We start from the raw sequence: 23,605 nt of genomic DNA, 5'->3' as shown, positions 1-23,605 counted from the left end.
CAACTTCTTAAGGTCACTTGATCTCTAGGCCCATCTCTCAAAGAGCTAACCACAGATCTCTTAATAGAATTAGAAAGTCTCCCCTGGACCATGAGCTGGAAACAAAATAAACTGGGTTGGAACCTTGGAAAAACTCAATCACAGCCTCTTAGTTACATGTGAATACTTCATTGTCACACTTACCAGGTGACATAGTTACTGATTTACATGTCAATCTCCCTTGCTAGACCATGACCTCCATGAAAACAGGGGTGTCTCTCATTCATCCCATGCTCAGCTAGAGTTCAGTCAATGTTCTTGAGCTCATGCATGAAGGCCTAAAGAGAGGGAGGAAGGGTCTCCTTTACAAATCTGGTGTTGGCAGAATTAACATCTGTCTCGCTGTGTTATTTAGGTATTTCCTGCACGGTTCAAGAGCAATGTTTTGATGGTGACGCTACATCCAAATAGATGCAATAAGTCATCCAAATTCAATTCAGAAGTCATCCAAATTTTTCAAAATATACTGCACATATACTCATTGTTCCTACTATGTAGGATACATGACCATCACAATTAATGAACAATATCCTTGGAGTTCATACAAACAAATATGCCGCCTTTGCAAATATAACCCCCAAATTTCCAAACATAGGGACTAAAGACACTTTACAATGTAGACTTGCCTCTTCAAGTTTTGTATTTGTAGAGTAGGGGCAAGAACAACCCATGGTTGTGTGACTCTGTGTGATGGGAGCAGGTCCCACATGTACAATTTTATCCAGGGGGTATCACATCTACCTGTTTCAGAGTATGTAGGAACCCGTGCCCAGGGTACTTTGGGGACAGGAGACTGAGATGCAGACAGGTGACTGCTATTCTCCAGAACACAATTGATCCTGACAGCAATAGCTGGCAATACCCACACAGGGACTGCTGCAAAACCAGCCATGGCTTAGACAGTTTCCTAAGTTGCGCATAGAATTAAAAAAACCAAAGAAGGATACCAAGCCATACACTTAAGGTAATTAAGTCATTACTTAATTCAATCAATGAAATAACAGACATCAAAACAGGACCAGAATTCTCCTTTGAGATCCAGATGGATATTGGTACTGGCCCACCAACCTGAATTCCATGCTTTCCACGGCTTTTCATTTTTCCTTTCAATGACTGGAAACCAAATACAGAATTTTATCCTCCTTAATTCTCTCTCACTAGAAGTTGGGAATTTTCTGACACAAGAAGTTAATTAAAAACACATTACTACTGCAAGGTGTTGCCTTGCAGCTCACCTGGCATCTAGGGGTTAATCTCACACATTTAATACCCCACCTTAAACAGGAATTATAGGAGCCAGGAAGCAGCTTTCATGACAACCTTCCTAAGATGGTGCTACTTCTTCAGAGCACGACAGTCTAAAAAAAAGGGCATGCAAATGGAGATAAATGGTACGCAGGCCACCGAGGTAATTAAAAATGTATTTTCCATTTCCTAGTAATTGAATTGTGTACAAGCTGCAAGTTAATGAGGTCATCTACCCTCGAGCACTGACAGGAAAGCAGGAATAATTATCTTTCAATTTTTTCTTATGTAGCAATTAATTTTCACCATTCGCCTACACCCCACTTCCACTCCCCTCAATCCAGTCAGTCAAAGTCATGGCTAAACCGAATTGACAAGCAATTGATACGGTGGCAGCACCGAGCTGCCGAGGCGGGCAAGGTAATCAAGGGGCTGCAGCTGTTGAGGGCTAAGCGCTTCCAGGTGAATGTCGCCTGAGATTTCGCATTCTGCCACTCGGAGGACACGGGACACACAGTGGTGGCTGACAGAACATCTGGTGCCAGGTGGGCTGGGAAGAGGCACTGCTGACTTGGGAAGGCAACAGAAGGATGGACAAGGATTGATGGATGGACAAGACTTCGAAACAAAATGTCACTTGCAAAAACCGTTATCCAAAACCGGCAGAGAAATGCTCAGCCACTCGTCACACTTGCCTTGCACTTACAGCACCATCAAACTTCTTGGAGCTTTCTGGCTGGTTGACTTTGGAGTGGGGTCCTAAGGGCCAAGGCTTCTAGAACTTACGGGCACAAAAAGTTTCTTATTTAGCTCAACAAAAGTTCACTTCTCTATTCAGTCATCCTCCTTCTAAGCCCACTGTCCTAAGGCCAGAGCATGGCGAGGTTGAGAGGGAGGGCATATATTCCAGTTCCGCTGCTATCTGGCACACTCAGCCCCAAATGCCTCATGTTATGATAGGTATTGTCTGGAGTCTGTCCATCTGCGACTCTAGTTTGCCCAACGTTTAGATCAAGTCCTGGCCACCCCACTCGACCCCCACTTCTCTAATTGGTGAAATTAGAGCAAAATCTAAATACTTAAGAGAAAGAGAGAGAAAGAAATCAGGTCTTAAGAACAAGTTCCTACTATATAACACAGGGAACTATATTCAATATCCTGTGATAAACCATAATGGAAAAGAATATGAAAAAAGAATGTATATATATTTATAACTGAATCACTTTGCTGTACAGCAGAAATTAACACAACATTGTAAATCAACTATACTTCAGTAAAAAAAAAAAAAAAATCAGGTCTTCATTCACTTACCCTATTCAGACTTATTAAGCACCTAGATAGCTCTTAATACTAAGTAGAGTGGTTACTCTGTTGCCCTGATATAATTATTAATAGCATCTACTTTCACTTTGAAAGTATCCCATAATGGATGGTAACTTAACTTAACGGATGGCCACCTGATCATAGGGTGCCACGGAGTGAAAGGTAGATATAGTGAGATTAGCAAGCTTCTTCAAACTTATAAGCCCCCCTCGCCACTCCTTGAGAGCTGGTTGCCATGACTTAACTCTTCTTTCCTTCCCCGTGTCCCCACGGTACCCAGCACCATCAGGGAACACAGCAGCCTCTCACTAAATGCACATCAATCACTTGGTGAATCCCACGTGAGATGCAAGTCAGTACAGGGAACCTACACCAGGCAATATCATTTTCTATCAGCCTCCTGTGCTGAAAAAAGCAGATCTGAGATAAGGCTAGTTTCTCCATTCCCAAATCAAGGTAGGCTTTTTGAAAAATGACAAACCAGGAAGAATACATGGTTGGAAATTTTTAGGTTTTCCCAGATATTTGCAAAAAGGGAATTTCCTTTTGAAAATATGGACTGATAGTTTTGAATTAGAAAGATTAGCCCAGAGCAAAATGAAATTTCTCAAAAGCTACTCATTAGGACAACAGATATAAACTGAATGTCTTCGAGTTGAGCAGAAGGGCAAGGTGTGTCGCCTTTTTTCTTTGTTCTTGAGGCTTTTGTTGCATCTTCATTCTCATAATGTCTATGCCATTTCCCCCAGGGGACCACAGAAGGAAGAGCACCTTGGATCCGGCCTTACTCTGATCAACGCACGTGTGACCCAGGTGGGCTCAGAGATGCATGGTGGGACAAAAGAAGAAAGCGTCTCCCTCAAAAGCTACGAGGCATGGCAATCCTACTCCTACCCATACCCTGAAACAACCGCAGAAGGAGAGTGCAAGGGGAAGCTCTCCCAGGCCACTTTGCAAAGGTGAATGGCTTGTTACAGTTCTGCTGCTCCTGCAGTTAAAGGCACATCTGCAAACCCAGAACACAGGGAAGTCACCATGGAAAGATGCACTCTATCCCACAGTTGCTGCGACTTCTCATATAGGTTTAACTCTCACTGTCCCTGCCTTCCCCCAAATAAATCTCTCTCTTAAGAGGATAAAGAAACTAGCATTGGTTTAGCTCCTACCATGTGCGAGGCAGGTTACATGTGTTTATTCACTTGATTTTCATAGCTATCCTATGCCCTATTAAGGCATCGATTTACAGATGAGGAAACTAAGGCTTGGAGAAGTTAAGGGATTTGCCCAAGACACACAAGAAAGATTTAAGGCCAAGATTTAAGCAAAAGGTTTAAGACCCCAACCCCTTCTCCTTTTCATCACTCAGCTGGACCAGGTGGGTAAGGTTTTCATCAGGTGGCTCTTCTTTAGTGTTACACTCGTTTTCTGGACATGTGAGGTGACATCCCCACTGATGCCTGAGTGTCCATTCTTGGTGATGTCTGTGTTGAGCATTGCCCTCTTCCTCTTTTACAGTTGATCTCCACATGGGAGGGGACACATCTGTCTCTAATGCCTTGGTATGACAGAGTTTACTGGGTCACTTTTCTCCTGAATTATGCAGCTGTCAGGATAAAAGTTCTATGAGAAGAGAAGAAACCCAGAACCACGGAGAAGGACATACACGACCAGGCTGAGGTTGAATAGTAATTGGTCAGAGCTTTCCAGAGAAACAGAACCAACAGGGTACAGATATAGATGTAGATAGACAGAGAGATAGGAATTTAAGATATTGGCTCAATCAACAATCAATTGTAGAGGCTTGGTGAGTCCAAAATCTGGTTGGAAACCCAGGAAAGAGCTGCAGTTCAAATCCAAAGGAAGTCAGGCTGTAGATGCAGGAAGAGCTGATGTCATAGTTCAAGTGTAAGGCCATCTGCAGCAGAATCCTCTCTTGCTCAGGGGAGGTCAGTCTTTTGATCTATTCAGACTTTCAGCTGATTGGATGATGCCCACCCACATTATGGAGGACAATCTGCTTTACTCAACGTCCACCAATTTAAATGTAAATCTCATCCAAAACACCCTCACAGAAACATTCAGAATAATGTTTGACCTGTGGCCCAGCCATGATGACACAGAAAATTAACAATCATTAGCAAGCAAGGAGGACTGACAAAGCTGGTGTCTTCTCAGAGCATCTCCTGAGTCACGACCTGGAGGAAGTAAGACTGCTGTGCAGCTTTGATCCTTCACATCACGTTTTTGGTTTCCCCAGAATCCCCGCCCCTATGAAATTGAGGAAATAAAGCATTAAGGATGTTTATTGGGAAAGATACATAACTGATTAAGGGTGATGGATAAAGGTACTAAAGATGGGAGATAGTGGACCATGTGTCTACACTGGCAAGAATGATCCTCTGGAGCGGGAGAGAGGGGTAATTCAGGAGGGACAGGCAATGGCCAAAGGAACCAAGACCTGTAGACTAGGAGCCACTGGTAGCATCACAGAACCTCAGAGCCTGAAGAGACTTCTGAGTTCCCCACATGTCTACCCGTCAGAACATCAAGGTGAAACGACAGGCAAGGCTACTGAGCTAGTTAGTGGCCAAGACTGGGACCCAGATCTTATCAGTGACTTACTGTTTGTTGAGCACTTACTATGTGCCAGGGATTTATTTCACAGAGCAAGAAACTGGGGCTCAGAGAGATGAGTTGTCCAAAATTACACAACTACTACGGGTTAGAGCTGGGCTTCAAGCCTGATAGTGTGTGATTCAGAAACTCAAACACTTATTCTCCACACTAAAACAGCCTCCCAGGCCAGGGTCCCCACGCCTTGCAGGGCTGAGTCACTGAGTCTCTGGAATGGCTCACCTGAAGCTACTCACATCCTTCTCAGGGCGAAGAGGAATGTCCTGACCTCTTGGAGGGCGGTTCAGACAACAGGTAGTGCTGTATCCGTGACACACAGACACAGAGCCTCTCAAGGTGGCAGACAAGATGAAGATCAGATCCTTGGGAGAGTCTATAAGAACACCACACGCGGGCACACGCACGCACACGCGGAAGCGCTCACCAGCAGACAGCAGGGTTTCCCGTGGCTCTGTGAGGAGGAGGGGCCGCCAGCAGGATGCTCCACCATCACCTGCTAATGACAAGCTGTCCCACCCCCAGCAGAGCCCTGGAGCCAGTCTGCGCGCAGACACAAAAAAGCCCGACTTCATTTTAGCAGCCAAGTTGCCATCCAAAGAAAAGATTTCCTGGGACAACAGATTTCTCTGAGGAGAACGCAAAAGGTGGACAGGTGGTTTCCCATCGAAAAGCATCACCCATGACTTCCTCTCCAGACTCCAGGCTGCCTGGTCGGGCCCAGAGAGCAAGGGAAATGCTGGCTCAAGATACAGAGATCTTTTGAAATGGAAATGCACCTTTGGAGTTATTTTGGCATTTTGTTTTAATAGATAATGGAAATTTCTTAGAAAAAAGTAAATGATCATGACAGCTACTACTTATTAAGCTTAATAATGGTAGCTGTAATTTATTGAGCACTTAGCATATGCCGGGAACTATGCTTTACGTGCTTTCTCTAATTTGCTCTTCACAACAAGTGTATGAAGAGTATTCTAGTCATATCACCATCTTATAGAGGAGGAAATGGCGTCTCCAAGAGGTTAATTCACTGCTCAAAGGACACCCAGCTAGCAAGTGCAATTGCTGGGGTTTAAATCCAAATCTACCTGATTCCAGAGCCTGTGCCCAATCAATGTATACGGGTGTGGGAGTGCATGAGTGTATGTGTATCTGAGTGTGGTGTGTGTGTGTGTGTGTGTATGTGTGCGTGTGCGTGTGTGAGATGATCTAACATAAAATGCAAAGCACCCTGGGCAACTGAACATCCAAGAAGCAAGAAGGACTTCAGGACAGAGTGAAGTCAAACCTTATCCTCTCTCCACCAGCAGGTCCACACATTTGGGGGTGTGCAGGTGGAGCCCACAGCTCCTCTGTGCTCACAGGGCAGAGGTGGACAGACCCCCTGCCCTTTTCCACTTTGCCAGACTTCCTCAGCTTTCTAGGCATTAGTAAGACATGGGTTCCCTGGTGCCCTCCCCAATATCCACCCACTGCCTTCCCTTCCAGTATCTTTAATCACACTTAGAATAAAATCCAAAGTCTTTCCCTTGGCCAACAAAGCCCTGCACGATCTGGCTGGCTCTCCCCTCAACACTGCTGAGCTCCCCGGCAGACCCCCAACCTGGACTGCTGGTAAGAGAGAAATAAACCTCTCTCTTGTTTCAGCCCAGCATTTGGCAGGTGGGGGTGGGGGGCGGCGGAAGGTGTCTCCTGTTACAGCAGCCTAGCCAATATTAACTCATACTCATGGTCTCTGACCTTGACATTTAAACTTCCTTCACTCTCCTCAAATCTCTGACCTGCCCTGTCCACTCAAACCCACACTCTCAGCAGATGACTTGATCTTCTATTTCAGAAAGAAAGGAGGCCAGCACACGAGCGAGCACTCTCTCAGCTTTCACTACCCAACCACTTTAGGTGACATCTGCACCCAGCCTGTGACTCCATGGGAATGTCCCTCCTCCCGTCCCGGCCAGGATTTTTATCAGGGCTTTGAGTCCCATCCCTCCTGTTCCTCAGGGAACTCTCATTTTGTCTTCCCTTCTCTTTTTTATAATTCAACCTCCCCCTCTCAACTGTGTCCACAGCAGTAAACATGTTCATGATTTTCTCAATAATACAAAAAAACCCACTAAGCCTCCTCTTGACCACACACCACCCCTAACTCTCAAACGCTTAACCACTTTACAGTAACATTTTTTTTTTTTTTTTTTTTTTTTGCGGTACGCGGGCCTCTCACCGTCGCGGCCCCTCCCGCTGCGGAGCACAGGCTCCGGACCAGCGGCCATGGCTCACAGGTCCAGCCGCTCCGCGGCATGTGGGATCTTCCCGGACCGGGGCACGAACCCGTGTCCCCTGCATAGGCAGGCAGACTCTCAACCACTGCGCCACCAGGGAAGCCCTAAGGCCTTCTTACAAAATGCCACAGTTCCACCCCAGCCTCCCGCTCCAGAACTTGCACTTGTAAATCATCACCCGACACAGGAACAAGAATAAGGATCTTCCCATTGCCCACTCCTTCCTCACAATTACAAAACTTCCAAAGCATGTTAGAAATGCAGCAAACCTTCACCACTTTTAATCCATTGGGCTTCCTTTGCCAGTAACAGCAGGACTAAGAAAAAGAGCTACAGAAGCAGGAGATAACCGGTATATTTCTTTTAGTAATTTTCCTTTGCCGCAGGAGCCCTTCTTCCCAAGGTGGCTCCTTAACTATTTTACTCTTGTATCTCTTATCCTTCTAAGCAATTAAGGAGCATGGTCACAGGCACAGGGGGAGGAAGTGTGACCAAGGGTCCATACCACCTCACTGGCCAGCAGGCTGTGAACCCTCCCATCAGCCTAAATGCCCAGCTGAGGGCTTGGCACGTGTATTACACTGATATCAACCATGCTTTTACATTGCTTTTACATTAAATGTAATGTAATGTAAATGCTTTTACATTAAGCCATTTATTTCTTTTGAAATAAACCCTACGGGCTAATGGTGGAATGAAATTCAATTCCTAATGGAAAGTGAGGGAGAAGCAAGTATGTTTTCTGACTGTGAATTATTTTAAAACGACACACACTCCAAGACAAATACCTTCCCCGGATCCATTTACTGAAAAAGTTCAAGAAAAATTTTTTACTTCCAAAGCTCATGGGCAACTAGAATGAACCATTCCTACCCTACCAAGTTCATGCGTAGAGTTCCTCCCTGCTGTGGTTGCAGACTGGTGAGGTTGGTAGTCACCTGTTTACTTTCTTATAACTCTGCTTTGTAATCTTTTATCACACAGTCATAAAGTTTAACAAGTGTGTGTTTAATTCCAAAGTTCTGGGGGGATTTTGGAAGATCTGGAGGGAGAGAGGGAGACCCTGCAGCATTAGCTACAACCACCTCCAAAATCTTCAAAAAGAAGAAAATTGTTTTGGTAAGCCAAGCTAAAGAGGCAGTTCTTCAAGTCTTCCAGAGTAACACAAACCCATCCTGTGCCTTGAATCGAAGTTGTTTTTCCCCACTGGGCACCTCAGCAAAGCAGGGAGTCGCACGGTGCTTCTTATCTCTTGCTGTTGGGCTGAAGACGAAAGAGACAGACATTTCCACTGCAGTAGTAGGGACTGAATTGAGTTCTCTTGCAAAATATAGCTGGAGAGGACTCAGAAGTTACTGGCTGCTTCACAGCACTTGTGGAATGTGCCATGGAATAACCCAGGCCTTTACTGCCCCTAGCCAGACACCGTGGTCATCATCATGGTTGTAGTTACTGCTCTTGTGGTACCATACATTTCTATAGTCCCCATGTAGTTGACAGTGAACTTCGTGTATTAGCAGAGGTGACACAGGGGCGTGTTTCCTAGTGCTCCTTTCTCCTGACCAGTTCAGCCAGGCCACGCTCCAGTCCCCCCAGCAGGTAGACCAGTGAGGTCTTCTCAGCATACTCACACTTACCTTGCCCTGGACAAAGAGCCTGAATGCTGAAGTTCAATGCTCCTACTTTGAAATATCTACTCTGCAATTCAGGCTTGCCTGACCCCCACCCTTGCACTTGAGTCTCGTTTTCATAAAATGCAAGCAATAGGTAGATTACCTCATAGGGTGGTTGTCAGGATTTAAGTATATTATATATGTATGTTAATCAGGATTTTTCATTGCAACCCACAGAAATGAAGTCTGGTGAATTTAGGAAGAAAAGGGATTTACTGAAAGGATTTTGGAAAGCCCACAGAGCTCGAGAAGGACTGGAGAATGGATCTAAAGCTTATGTTGCCAGGAACAACACCTGAAAGCACATCCCAGAACGAGTCCCCGAAGAAAACTCTGCCACGGCTACTATCTCCGGACACACTCTGGACGCTGACACAGGGTCACTGTCATGGTTGCCACCTCAAGCAGGATGTAGCTCTCATTGGTCCTCCATCTTGGCCAGAATGGATTCTGCAGTCTCTACACCAACACATCAGTAGCTGCTGATCCACAGCCTGAGGCAGGTGCATTGACAAAGCCTGGGTCCTATGCCAGCATCTTAGGCGCAAAGGAGGCTGGGAGAATAAGTACCTGGCATTTTCAGCTTCTAAACGTGTGTGTTGGGAGAGAGGAGTTTTCTGCAGTTATAGGAAATGTGTTCAGTTGCTAACAGCCAAAAAGAATGACTAATATTCACTAACAAATGAAATAAACCAGTACCTGATGTGTTCCCTGTCACCCTTATACCCTATCTTATCCAAGCCTGGGTTGAGCACAGTATCAGAACGCTGTGTTGTAAAGACATTCACAGCCACCCCATGTGACCCCAAAACCCCATAAAACTTCCCACCTGTAACACCCACCTGTCTCCACATCCCAGTCTCTTTATTCTTCTCCCCAAGAAGCCAATGCCTATCTGATAAACAAATCTGTGCTAATTGCTGATGACTGAAAATGGGTTAGTTAGTGCCTGATTCTTTCCGGAATCTTCCTATTTTCCCTAGGAGATTCCAGGGGCCATAAAGGTTCAGCCTGAAGGGATTTAAAGCAGCTGTTAAATTTACCTTGGAGAGGTTCTGGTCAGCAAGGAGGTCTTCTGACTGAGGCAACCACTCTTCAGTAAGTAACCTGGAATAAATCAGTATCACCAACTCCCCGTGAGCAGACCCACATGCTTATGTTTGATGTCACCCGATCTTACCCCCAAACCTCATATGATCTTCAGGGTAAGTATAATTATCTTCATTTGATAAATGAGATACCCAGAAAGGTTAAACGAATTTCCCAAGGCACTAAATCTGTTAAACAGCAAAGCTGAGACTGGACCCAGAGTTCCTGACTCCTATCAGGTGCTTTTCACTTTCTATAACTCCTGGCTGCCCTTCTCCCGGTCTTGAACAACCCCAGGGCTGTGAGTGAATAAGGGACCAAAGAAACCCAAAAGGCAGTCCTCTGGGAGGCAGGAGAGGTTGGCAGGGGAGAGGAAACAACCCCGGGATGATCCCCTTCCTAGCGCACATCTCATTTGCTTTGATTTGACTCTCAGTGTTTTCAAATGGGTTCTGATCCCAAAATATTTACATTCACCAGGAAGACTAAGTACAATGGCTTCCTTTTGGTCTAAAAAATTGCAAAAATTAGGGGACGTACAACAACCACAGATGGGATCCAGGAGCTGAGGTGGGGTGGGGAAAGGGTCACCAGATCTGCAAACCTGTGTGAGCCCTTTTAGCTGCAGTGATGGGGAAAGGGCGCCATCTCTGAGCTGCATGATTAAAGCAACTGCAAATTAGTTTCCGCAAAGGTCTTTCCCCTTAAACTGAAAAGCACCGTGTAACGGAATTTCATAGACACTGCTTTGCAAATGACTTCACACCTCACTCTGTTCAGAGCTGAGAGGTGGCCGCATGCTGTGAATCGTAAGAGACTGAGGCTCTGGTGGGGCTGCCAAACCTTCCTCCGACTGACTTCGACATCTACACACAGACTACTCTCCCCATCCCTTAACCTGGGAAGGGAATTAGTGAACTGAGAGTACTGGAGTCACTGCTACATGATTAGTAGTCTATCCCTCCCCCTACCCAGGCTATTTACCCACAAACTGTGCTTTCTACACAGTCAGGCTCCTAGGGGTTGCTAGCTGGCTATGGGTTGCCCAGGTACACACATTTTAAGTAAAAGGCTTTGGAAGTCTATGGGGTTTCTGAGCTCTAATGAGATTTCCAGTAGAAATGACTGAGTCAGGCTGAGAAAGCTATGCCGAATGCCGCACCATTTTCACCAACCACCTTAGCTTTCTTGGGGGTACCCCTTGAGCTTAATGTAGGAATCGTATTTCCTAATAGTCAGCAGCTCTACAGCGAATCAAACAGGTTGCATTTCAGTGTCAAGCCTGATTGACTAATATTTCCAGACAGCCCAAATCTCTAATTCATTCACGCAAGAAAAAGATATTAGCACCTACTACGTGCCAGGCACTATGCCAGGCCCTGGGATACAACTATGAGTCACGGCTCTCGTGGTGATTACAAATGACAGAGACAGGACACTTTCAAATAGTTGTTCCAACGAATGTAAAACTGCAACACTGACAATGTGATACTGTGGGCGGTCCCGAGAGAGAGCCCAGGAGAGGGGAATTAGACCTGGTCAGGGCATCCGGAATACATCCCTGAGAAAGTGACCTTTCAGCTGAGAACTAACAGGTCAGAAAGAGCCGAGAGAAGAGAGAAGGGAAACCCTCAAGGCAGAGGGCACAGCACAGGCAAAGCCCAGTGAGGTCAGGGGCTTGACGAGAACTGGAAAAAAAGGCTAGTATACACCAAGCTTGGTGAGCGAGGGCAACAAGGCACCAAAGGAGCCTGAAAAAGGGGAGACCCTGCAGGGCTTTTCAGGACATGCAGAGGAGTTTTGTCTTTATTTGAAATGCAAATTGGATGCCATGGAAAAGTTGTAACTGGGATGAGGGCCATTAGAAAACGTCTCTCTGGCTGCAGCATGGTGGCCATATTAGAAGGGATGGCGGGGTGGAGTTTCCCATCAAGGAAAGTAGGTGCTCAGAGTCTCACCTATCCTGGCAGTGACCTGAGTCCCCCACAATCACAAGGGCAACGGCACAGCCAACTCAGGAATTCAGGACCACAGTGTGCAACCCCCAAACTCTTTCCCCTACAGAATCACCTAGTAGCACAATTTTAAGGTGTGATGTTGTCACATTCCTTCACCTCTCTGTGAAACTACCCATTGACACAGACAACAACACTGACAATAACCAGCACGAAGGTACCAAGGCCAATGGCGGGTTATCAGCACACACACGGTGATCTCTTCCCAACTATATGTATATATCCTCTGCCTAAGAGAGAAGTTCAAGTGTATGCTCTTTAAAATGGTAATAATTTTAAAACTTAACCTTCACTCACTGTCTATTCAGTGATTCTCCACCAGGGCAATTTTGTCCCCCTCCCCTGAGGACATTTGGCAACGTGTAGAGGCATTTTTGGTTGCCACCCTGGGAGGATGTCTAACTGGCATCTAACTGTTTAGCCAGAGATGCAGCTAAACATCCTACAGTGCACAGGACAGTCCTCCAGAACAAAGAATCCCCCAGCCCCAAAATGTCAATAATCCCGCTATTGAGAAATCTGATCTACAGGGGCTCGAAGCCACAAGGTGGGTTCTTGAGTAACTGCATGAACAGAACATCACACACACACACACACACACACACACACACACACACACACACACACACACTGACCTCCATTTGACAGAGCTAGCGTTATTTACTTTAACAAGTGCAACTGGTAGAGGTGAGTCCTTCTGGGAGGACAAGTGTACCCTAGCAACAGAGCCATATGACTTGGCAGGTGCTGGGAAGGATTCTGGAGTAAAGGGAAGGGCAGTGGACACCTGGTCCTATCTTGTAAGTCATGAGGCCTCACAGTGCCATGGGGGTTAATAAGTCAAGAGCACAGTGGATCCTTCATAGCTCTCTCACTCCTAATGACCAGAGGCAGTGCCTTTGCAGAGAAACTTCTAGCAACTCAGTGGAGGAATGCAGCAGGAACCCTCACCACAAGAACAACCGGTAACTTCTCTCATTTTCCTCTTTCCCTCACCCTATTTTTGTGAGACAGGGACTAGCTACAATAGTCAACAAGGTCCGTTTAGTGTATGATCTGGCCTTGCTGTGACTAACAAGATGACTGGTTGTATATATCCTCTTTATGTTGTTCATTATATCACCCTAACGTAAAGTAATTTAACTTTGGTGGGATAATTAGGGTATTTCTAATCTAACTGATAGTCTGAATGAAATGAGATTTTCAGAGGGAGATTTGTGTATCAGGAGACTGGTGACCTCCAGCCCCAATTTTCACACAATGTATTTATCTGACAGCCCGACTTCCCAGGCATACTGAATCCATACATTTCCAAGCCTGTGCGTGATAGAACACACCCGCCAATGAGATTACTCTATTTATAATGAGATTTCCATGGGCTCAAGGAGGTAGATCATAATATTTTAACTGAGGCCTTCAGGCTGAGGGAGAAACTGTATGTTAACAGAGACCCTGAGATGCAAATGTACTCAAGAGGGCAAGTGGCCTGTATGGGGTCTCGGAGAGGCAACTCAGCAGGAGAAATAAAGGCAGAGGCCCCTGAGGTGCCTGCCTGACTGGGACAGCCCAGGGCCACCCCAGCAGGGCAAACATCGTGCTGGGAGGGTCACAGCAAGGCGGTCTTCACCTGCCCCTTGGAGAAGATGCAGAAAGAGTCTGCCCAGTAAGCCTGAGATAGGGGACCAAGGAAGGAGATCTGGAAAGTGGAAGCAGTAGAGGCCGGCAGGGTCAGGCCAGCAGCCTGAGCAAGCAGGCAGCTGACAGACCTACCGCCTGCTCCCCAGTCCCCCAAACACACCCCCAGGGGCCGACCCGCTCACCTCTGACCTCCACGCTGGCTCCAAACCTTGCCATTAGAGTCACGCTTTTACACCTGTCATCAGAGGCAGGACGCCAGCTCTTAGGAAAATACGCCCATTTTTCATTCCCATTTTTCATTCATTCATTGAGTACCCACATATGGCAAGCACTAGTAAGGCTCACAACAGATGAAGTCTCTCTTCCAGGCTATTTACATCCTTCTGGTTTTGTTGCTCAAGCCTCCTTAGTAAATTCCTGTAAATTCCCTTTAGAATTTAATTTGAGAGAAAAAAGTTTGTTTTTCTGGAAGAAATAATATGTTTTCTTTTATCAGATAATGAGAACTATGCAGCTCATCTGGCTCCCCTTGTTTCCTTGGGTGCCAGGAAGCTCAGAGGTTAATGTTATACTCAGTCGTAGAATTAGGTTGATGTTTTGTGTCTTTTTCTTTCTTATTTTCTATTTCTAGTGAAAAAGATTTATTTAATGCTTTTTATTTGTTGAGGTATTTCAGTATTTCAATACTCCTTTGGAAAGGAGTACTTTATTAAATATATTTATTAAAACATTAAGAAATAAACAAAGACAGAAGCATTGACTTAAAAAAGCCCACTGTTAAAAATCCTCTAGTATTTACTAAGTACCTATCAGTAGCAAACACTGGCTGAGCATGTAACGTGGGCCCTTTTCTAAGCACTTTGTACCTCACGGCAGCCTTTGCGGTAAGTAGTATTATCCCCACTCCAGAGAGGAGAGAATGAAGAACAGAGGCCTAAGCAGGTTGCCTGAGATTACACAATCAGTAAGGAGTAGAACCAGGATCAAAACCTGGGCAGTCTGGTACCAAGAGCTGCCCTCTTAACCACTGCTTCTCAGCAAGTACAACTTACTGCACTGGGCAAAGGAAAATGTACAGTATACGTACTGGACGCCTCTACCAGGCTGCCTCACCTCCTCTGGTGCCCCATTTTGTATTCCAGCCATCGCTACAGCAACCGGCCACGCTGGTGCTCAGGTGTGACCTGGCAGCACCTTGCCTGGACAGCGTGGAGAGTCTCTCGCTTTCTGCCCTAAGGTTGCAGAAATCTGCTCAATGATTCTGACGCATGCACACACTTGGAAGAGGGAGGGACCTAACACCCCATGGGGCAAACCTTGACCAGTGAGGGATGGAGCCAGTGGATAAATGCTCCTATTTCTGTCCTGTGGGCAGAGAATTCTGAGGCCCATTCTACACAGCTCTTCGGGATCTCAGTGGAATACAGCTGCTGTTGCCCACACTGCTGATCAGCTCAGTAACGTTGGGTTGGCCTTCCTTCTAGTTCACTCCTCCTAGGTCCCACTCTACCTCCTTGGGATCCATTTCTAATACAACAGACTACGTGTATGCAAGAGCTTATCTCAGCTCTGCGTTGTGGGGAAACCAAGGCTAAGACATTACAGTTCATAGCTTGAGGAGTTCAGATCAGGGTGACACGTCATCACAACAGGAAAAACTCAGTAACGATGCCTTAACAATCCATGACGAAGCAGCGACAAGAGTGACTTGACCTGTAAAAGGACAAGAGCACGGAGAAGTGAAAGAAGCAGGGAGAGACGATAAAGGTTTCTTGGAGCGCAGACACGCGTTCATTTACATGTCGTCTATGGCTGCTTTCCTACCACAACAGCAGAGCCTCGTAGTTGCTACGGAGACCCACGGCCCACCAAGCCAAAGATATTTCATATCTGGCCGTTTACTGAAAAGTGTGTGGACCTCTGATGGAGAAAAGCCAGAATGCTATGGGGATACAGAGAATGGGCACACATCCAATTTCTGAGGGTAGCTGGGAGGGTTGGACTGTTGAAGAACAGGAGCAGGGGCATTCCAGGTAGAGGCAACAGCCGAACTGAAGGCACAGCGTCAACACGCTGCTGGCGAGGAACCACAGGTGGTTTACCACCGCAGGAGAGAAAGGGACCATGAGAGGAGTGATGGGCCATGAGGCTCAGGCAGAGATTTAAGGTCTCTGCTGCTCAGTTATTTCTCTCACTTTAGGATATTTCCTTCAATAGCCAAATATACTGTAACAAAGAGTAACTCCAGAGCTGGGTGTGTGCCTTCTACTGAACGGAGTTTATGGGGAGTTCGGGACAATTCTTTTCTTTTGATGAACAGCAGGAGCCCGTCTCGCAAAGCAGCCCTCTTTGCACCCGGGCATCCCTGACATTAAAGGCCCACTGCCCTGCCCTCCTCAGGGGGAATGCCTCAGGATGCGCCAGCTCAGCCCTCCTGCCCCTCTCACTGCTAAACCACACAGAGCTGACACGTCACCATGACGGTCAGCCCCAGCTGAGCGCTCTGACCAGTCTCCCTGCAGGCCTGCCTTTTGTTTTCCTGGAACGAGGATGCAGGAACAGTCATGGGGGACTGAGACCTGCCCCACGGCTCCGAGAGGTAGTGCTTCTTCGTGCCATTGGGAAAGGAAAAACCCTGGGGGATCAGGATGGTCTGAGGATGCGTTATTTTGTTCAGTTCTTTCAGGAATATGTATTGAGGGAGGACAAAATACATGCCAGGCGGGGCAATCTTCTCAGGATACAAAAGAATGATGAAGGCCCTCTCCTGCCCTCAAGGGGCTCACAGTCTAACTGGGGAGATGGACGTGCTATTCCACAGCAGAGAGAGGCTGCCAGCTCCCCTCTGATGGGAGTGCAGCCCTGAGAGGTAAAGCTTGGAGGATATTAGAAGCTCAATAAACATCCTAAGAGAATCTGCTTTAATGATTATTTTGGAATGAACTACAGTTACCACATCAACTGCTGACATGAAAGTACATGCATAAAGTACTGAAGAATACTCCAAAATGGTTTATTCCCCCTCAAGAGATTTTCCTGACAATACTTATCTACACTGGTTGGGTGAACCATTTTTGAATAAGCAATGCAAAGGTGAATTTCAGTCCCCAAAGGACAGACTTAAAGATAATTTGGAAAACCAACTGGTAGTGCCAAGCCGCTGGCATTTAGATACCCATTTCAGTTGTTTCAGATTTGGCTTAGATGGAAATGTGGAAAACCAACATTGATTTTTTTCAAAAAGAAAAAATAGTTAACATTTACTAAGTATGGACATTTTGTCAGGCACTGCTATGGCTTCATATGTTTTATCTCATTTAATCTCCCCAGGAATCCTCGAGGTAGATTTTAGTATTATTACTGTCTCCATGTTACAGACGAGGCAACTAAGTCTTAAACAGACTAAGTAACTTGTCCCCCAGCCATCACTGGAGGAGGCAGATGTCACCTGACAGTTTATCCACAGGGGCCAGACCCTTAACTACCACACCAACTGTCTCCCCTTACTGACTAGTCCCCAGTTCCTGCCTGGGACATCTTTTTTCAGCAGTTTGGCCCAGAACAGATCTCAGGATAAGTTCCTTCTTTGTGATAAGCAGGGCCCACGATCTCTGACAGCTGTTCCCCGCTCTTCATCATCATCTGAAACAATCAGTAAGCATTAGAGAGTACTTTTCCCTTTACAAAGGTGATAATTAGATAACAAGCTGAGATTAAAGTAATTACAGTTAGACAGCTGGCGAGGCAGCACAGTCATGTTGAAATATTGTTGGTACTTCAGCATCTGGTTCTAATAACAGCATAGGCTAAAGGATTTTACATTAATTACAGAACATAATTTAATATAAACATATTTAATTACAATTGGTGAGCGATAAACTGTTCGAGAATGACTTAACCCCTTCCGCGTGTCAAAGTGATGGGAACTTTGGGCAGTCCGTGGCCTCTTCTGCTGTCTTTCTCTCCCTCCCCTGCCACGCCCTCCATTACTCCCTGGTTCCCTCGACCAGAGAAACCCCCGCCCCCCCAAAGAGGGAATCTTCTAGACAAGGATGTTGCTCATTGATTATCCCATGGTGTTTGGCACCTGTACAGTGCCACCTATCCTTAGAAAGCCAAGTGGAAGGAGGCGAGTGTGCAAGCCAGGCCGGGATGCATTGCTTCCACCTGACCAGCTGCCTTCCTCACATTGGCCCACACTGGTGAAATGAGGCTGCCTCTCCCTGGCTGGTCTTCTCAGTGTCCTCACGCCTCTATATGCTGCTGGCTTGCCTTTTGACAGTCAGTGAGCAACCTATTAAACAATCCTCAGATCTCTTAGAAAACGTATAAAGGTTAACTCATTTTTTTGTCATGATCAGGAAGTCCCTGACCACAATAGTTAGGGTATTTTCACAGTTTTGGAGTCAATGTGTAATACCTGGAGGATTCTACATGAAACAGGACACTATTCTGGCAGAAATTCTTCCTTACATGCTGCCAACCCCCAACCCTACCCCCAAAATTGGCAGAAGCAGACCTTGGATGAAACGGTTTACAACAAACTGAGACCACACAGACACAACCTCCACTGGATAAAGGACTCAATCATTAACTGCACATTGACTTTCTAGAAGCCCCATTTACAAATGGAAGACTTCAAAAGTCACAAAAGCCATGTTGTGGACTGCACACATGTCTCTGTTCCCCCCAGATCATATATTGAAACCCTACCCTTTGATGGAATGGTATTAGGAGGTAGAGTCTTTGGGAGGTAATCAGATTTAGAAGAGGTCATGAGGGTGGCTCGATTTCTCTTCCCTCGGCCATGTGAGGATACAGCAAGAAGGCAGCTGTCTGCAAACCAAGAAGAGGGCCCTCCCCAGAACTCAACCATGCTGGTACCCTGATCTGGGCTTCCCAGCTTCCAGAATGGTGAGAAGTAAATTTCTATTGTTTAAACCACCAATTTACAGTGGTTTACAGTTTAAATTTCTATTATAGCAGCCCAAACTGACTAAGACACACCACTAGGTCTCAACTGCAATACAACTGAGAGTCAATCCAAAGAAATTACAAGGCTGATCCTTCCTTAGAAAAGAGTAAGTAGCCCTGGAGCGAACTGGGAAAATTCATTGTCAAGTTTCCCTATGACAAATGATGTGAAATTACAAATAGCCTCAAATACTGTTTTTACCTCCTGCTGTGGATTTCAAAGTATAAAGCACACATTCTCCTAAAAGCTATCATGAGTGCTGAAAAAGACGGTTTATTATTCATAAGTAAGCAAGTACAAGCTACTTCTAGAGGAATCACTGACAGGTGCACAAAAAGTAAAATTAGTGTGACAATTCAGGACCACATAGCATCCAAGAGAATGAGGCACTCTTCAAGTGAAAACACATCCTTTCGAAGAAAAAAAAATTTAATTTCCCTCACACAGTAAATATGCAATGTGAGAACTATAAGGTACTTCTTTTAGGTGAAGTGCTCCTGCAGAAATGAGGAAGGGACAGGAAGGGAAAGTAGCCAATAAAGCATTTGCTATTCAAAAAGTTACCACTGTCATCAAAATTAAAAGCTTGTGTGTGTCAAAGGACACTAGCAAGAAAGTGGAAAAACCTACAGAATGGGAGAAAGTATTTGTCTTCTTCTCCCTTTTCCCTTCATCCTACCCAGTGACATGAGGATCTTTTCTTGCACCTTTGCTTGTATGAAATCTTCTGCCAGCTTTCAGTAGGTATTCTGTGAGAATTGTTCCACATGTAGACGTATTTTTGATTTATTTGTGGGAGGGAGTGAGCTCCACCTCCCTCTACTCCACCATCTGGATCTCCAGGGGAAAGTATTTGTAAATCATATTCTATGATAAGGGTCTAGTATCCAGAATATATAAAGAACTCTTACAACCTAACAATAAAAATACAAATAACCCAGTTGAAAAATGGAGAAAGGATTTGAATAGGTATGTTTCCAAAGAAGATGTACCAAAGACCAATAAGCATGTGAAAAGATGCTCAACATCATTAGTCATCAGGGAAATGCAAATGAAAATCAAAATGAGATACCACTTCATACACACCAGGATGACGATAAGCAAACAGATAAATAATTACAAGTTGTGGAGAAACTGAAATCCTCAGACACGGCTGGTAGGAATATAAATGGCACAGTCACTGTGGAAAACAGTGATGGTTACTGTTGATGGTTACTCAAAAAGTTAAATATAAAGTTACCATATGACTCAAGCAATTCCACTCTAGGTACACACCCAAAAGAACTGAACACATGTCCACACAAAAACTTGTATACAAATATTTATAGCAGCATTATTCATAATAGCCAAAAAGTGGGAACAACCCAAATGTCCATCAAATGACAAATGAGTAAACAAAATATGGCTTATCCATACAACAGAATAGTATTTGGCCATAAGAAAAACACAAGCTGCAACGTGGACCAACCCTGAAAACATCATGCTGAGTGAAAGAAGCCAGACACAAAGGATTATATATACTATGATTCCATTTATACGAAATGTCCAGAATTGACACATCTATAGAGACAGAAAGGTTGCCAGAGGATGGGAGGAGAGGGGAACTGAGTGACTATTAACAGGTAGGGGGCTTCTTTTGGGGGGTGATGGAAATGTTCTGGAATTAGGTAGTGGTGATGGCTACACAACATTGCGAATATACTAAGAGCCACCGAATTGTACACTTAAAATGGATAAAATAGTAGGTTTTGTGTTACGTAAATTTTATCTCCATTTTTGAAAGCTACCACTCTGGGACCTGGAGCCTAATCCCACTAGGGAAGGCTGGGAGCCTGTATTACAGTGTGCAGCTCAGAGTTATCTCATCCAAGAGGTAAGGAAGCTGGGGTATTCATACACTAACTCCCATCAGTCAGTGACTGAAGGTTGCTTTTGGGGAACATTGATTCCTTGCACTTCTGGCCTGCCCGGCCAAAGCGGCTCTGGTGGCCAGAGGAAGTCCTTAGGCAAAGAAATGCTGGTGCTGACAGCGGATGGTCAGACCAGTGTGCCCCGAAAGTTACAGGCAAGGAGGTTTGGGCAGTGGACCAACAATCTGCTACTCTCTCATCAAGTTGTTTTAGGATTAAACAAGAAAGGCTGTGTAAAGGCTTTACAGTGCCAAACAAAGAGAGAGCTCTCAATAAATGCAAGTTATTTTTACAAAAGATGCAATAGGTTAAATAATTTGATCCAAACTGCACAGTTAATGCAAGGTGGAGCTGGGATTTACACAGATCTCTCTGTGCAGCTCAATCTTTCACACAGACAATTATATTAACCAAACGTACAGTAACCAATCTTGCAAACACACCTCCGATGGCAACTGTGTCGTCACGGCATTCAGAGGCTATCATAAACATCTTTACTCTCTCTCCTCCCCCTTATGCGCCCTTGGTGGGGGAAGCAGCTGCTTTTCTCACAAAAAGGTCTTGAGGGCTGAAGTTACTGTCTGCTCAAACTTCAGGGTTTGAATATTATGTAGCTTGTTGTGTAGTTGTTTAATTGAGACTCAAAGCTTGCACCTTTACTGACAATTTAGTGCAAAGGACCAAGACAGACAAACACCTGCAACTGCAGAAGCAGCAGGACACTATCCTCACTAACCTATCGGTCCTGCTGTTCTCCAGAATAATCTGGCTCAACAAAGGAGGTGTACTAGCAGAAACACTAGAGGAATCCCCTGCATGAACTCCCACCAGAGAGCATGCCAGAGGGGTGACATGAGGATGGCGGCTGCAAAACCCACACCTACCTCATCGGGTACGGGTTGATAATCGTGCCTAAGTAGCTGTAGTACACAGCATTGTTCCCACGGCCGTACTGGTCATTGTCTGCCACCTCGTCTGGATGAGCAAGAAGTACCCATAGGCCTCGTGGTGCTGGTGGCAATCCTCAACTCTCTGATTCTCTGATGATGTAGCCAAGGAACGGACATTCCTAGGAAGCAGCCTCAAAACCCAAAAGGTCGTGGCTGGTAATTGCTGCCTTGGAGAGTACCTTCATGAAAAAAAGCAATAAGGGATAAGAAAGAATGGTCTCCAGAAATCTTGATTTTAGTTTTACAAAAGCAATTGCATTACATTTTGGCCACTGGTTTCAAAACGAAATTAGAGGGGACTTCCCTGGTGGTGCAGTGGTTAGGAATCTGCCTGCCAATGCATGGGACACGGGTTCGAGCCCTGGTCTGGGAAGATCCCACATGCCACAGAGCAACTAGGCCCGTAAGCCACAACTACTGAGCCCACGAGCCACAACTACTGAAGCCCACGTGCCTAGAGCCCATGCTCCACAGCAAGAGAAGCCACCGCACTGAGAAGCCTGAGCACCGCAATGAAAAGCAGCCCCCGCTCGCCACAACTAGAGAAAGCCCAAGCGCAGCAACCAAGACCCAATGCAGCCAAAAATAAATTAATTAAATTTTTAAAAAAGGAAATTAGATTTTTTTTTTCTGCTAGGAAATAAATCTTCCCTGATAATCCAGGTCCTTGCACAAACCTATTTATTTATTTATTTTTGGCTGCGTTGGGTCTTCGTTGCTACGCACGGGCTTTCTCTAGCTGCGGCGAGCGGGGGGGCTACTCTTCCTTGTGGTGCGCAGGCTTCTCATTGCGGTGGCTTCTCTTGTTGCGGAGCACAGGCTCTAGGCATGTGAGCTTCAGTAGTTGTGGCACATGGGCTCAGTAGCTGTGGCTCGCGGGCTTTAGAGAGCAGACTCAGTAGTTGTGACGCACAGGCTTGGTTGCTCCGCAGATCTTCCCGGACCAGGGATCAAACCCGTGTCCCCTGCACTGGCAGGTGGATTCTTAACCACTGTGCCACCAGGGAAGCCCCTTACTTTTTAAAAGGACTCCTTATTTTAAAAGGCTTTGGCACACATTGACAGAAGCAAGTGAAGCCTTTGTTTGAATTTGACTAGTAGGAATTTAAAGTATATTTGTATGGGGGTGCTCTATTCCACAAAGTATTTCAAGGAGGGTACTGTTTCTGACAAAATCTGTAACATCACCAAGGGCATAAAGATAGAGTTTGGGTAAACAGTATAAAGTTTACCAGAAAATATTATCAATTGGGCCTATCAACTCTAAGGTTTTTTTCTTTTAAGTGCATTAGTTTTCTTTTAGAACAAAAGTAATGTCCTATGGAAAATGTTTAGATTATGCACAAAGGGGAAAAAAACCCCAACAACCCAACAATACCAGCTATTGACACTTCTGTGAGCATTATTCCAGTCTTATATTTATGTATCTACGTACACATTCTTAAATAGGACCGTACTGCTCATGTTGTTTTGTAATCTCCTGTGCTTAACAATACTCTCTAACGTTAAATAGAGAGAGTGTCTAAATATGCTTAAATATTCTCTTCTATCACTTGCAGTGCTGGATTCTGTTATATTCCATTATATTGAAGCACCAAAATTTCTCAAATATTCTTTTGCTGCATATTGAGAATTTTGATAAACCTTCGCACACATCCACGATCATCTTCTTAGGATAAGTACTTAGAAGCAGAATTGCTGGGTCAAAGGGTAAGTGAGTTGTTACGGATCTTGATATAAATTAATGCCCTCCAGAAAGGTGGTACCAATTCATACCCTCCACAGCAGTGTACGAGCAGGCCAATTTCCTTGTCAATTTTAAAATGCTTTGTCAATTT

General features: G+C 45.3%; 1 long non-coding RNA gene across 2 annotated transcripts in view; it reads right to left on the bottom strand.

Moving 5' to 3' along the window:
* Nucleotides 1-23,605, bottom strand: part of LOC113624870 (uncharacterized) — a 174,820-nt gene that overhangs the window by 62,067 nt on the left and 89,148 nt on the right. For both annotated transcript variants that reach the window (XR_003434498.1, XR_003434497.1), the window contains exon 3: nt 21,702-21,946. This is a non-coding gene — a long non-coding RNA (uncharacterized LOC113624870). The remainder of the gene's footprint in view (nt 1-21,701; nt 21,947-23,605) is intronic.

Source organism: Aethalodelphis obliquidens, unplaced genomic scaffold (assembly GCF_003676395.1).
Source record: "Aethalodelphis obliquidens isolate GAN/ISIS:26980383/991018 unplaced genomic scaffold, ASM367639v1 scaffold14, whole genome shotgun sequence".
Classification (NCBI taxonomy): domain Eukaryota; kingdom Metazoa; phylum Chordata; class Mammalia; order Artiodactyla; family Delphinidae; genus Aethalodelphis; species Aethalodelphis obliquidens.
The sequence above is the reverse complement of the archived record's forward strand: the minus strand, read 5'-3'. Positions and strand labels throughout refer to the sequence as shown.